This window comes from Apium graveolens, unplaced genomic scaffold (assembly GCF_009905375.1).
Source record: "Apium graveolens cultivar Ventura unplaced genomic scaffold, ASM990537v1 ctg4669, whole genome shotgun sequence".
Taxonomy (NCBI): Eukaryota; Viridiplantae; Streptophyta; class Magnoliopsida; order Apiales; family Apiaceae; genus Apium; species Apium graveolens.
In genome coordinates, this window is record NW_027418637.1 from 45,519 (window position 1) to 46,511 (window position 993).

At 30.8% G+C, this 993-nt stretch overlaps 1 non-coding gene across 1 annotated transcript; it reads left to right on the plus strand.

The window, feature by feature from the left end:
• The first annotated feature begins 544 nt into the window (after positions 1-544).
• TRNAL-AAG (transfer RNA leucine (anticodon AAG)) lies at positions 545-625 on the plus strand. The gene has a single exon. It is a non-coding gene; the product is annotated as a tRNA-Leu (tRNA).
• The last annotated feature ends 368 nt before the right edge of the window (positions 626-993 follow it).

The window sequence follows — 993 nt, forward strand, 5'->3', positions numbered from 1 at the left end:
ATTAAGTTTTCAAAGATTGAAAGTTTATTGTTAACATATTGATAAAAACAACTATGAACATAAAAAAATAATTGCTTTTGAGCGTGTCATTGTTCTTATTATTGTTATTGTTTACGAACTGCCTTTGAGGAATAATATGAATATAATACGTAAATAATAGGTGCATATTCGTTGACGGGATATTTTAGAAAATAATTCGAATCATCTACTGTTAAACTTAAAACTCAATAAATTAATTGAATACTTTTGAAATCTAGATATATTACTTATTATTATTTCGAAATTGACAAGAAATGATCTTTATTAAATTGAGACTTAAAAAAACATTAATATATTAAATATCAATTTATGGAGATTGTTTGCATTTATAATTTTTTTTTTCCACACAAACATAAATAGCATTATTTACCTTACGGTAAAAAATAGCAATATTTAGGCATTTATACAATCGGTCGCGTAGTCGCAAATAAATCCGAACAGCAATGCCGTTTTGAGACCCTTGTTTGTATAATATAGTCGTTAATTGGAAGGATTTTAAAAACAAGTTGATATGGCCGAGTTGGTCTAAGGCGCCAGATTAAGGTTCTGGTCCGAAAGGGCGTGGGTTCAAATCCCACTGTCAACAAATTATTTTGATTGTTATTTTTTTTGAAAAGGCTGCAGCTCTATAGAAGAATCAAAGGAATCGGGGGCGTTGGCAGCTAGAAGAGTAGTGTTAATATGGTTTCTAGGTTTGGGGGAAAGGTAGTCAAAGTTAGCAAATGTTAGAATGGAAAATGAAAGCACCTGGTGTTGTACATTTATGCTAAATGTAGCGTAACAAATATTATTAACTTATGGAGCTTCCCCAAAAGGAATTTAGTATGTTTATTTCGTACAAAGTTGAAATCAACACTCTCACCTCCTTAATCTTTTAATGTTGTATCAAGCAAGCTGACCGATCACAATTTTTCACAACACCACCAGGTCCTCTTTTTTACAAAAGAAAATGAG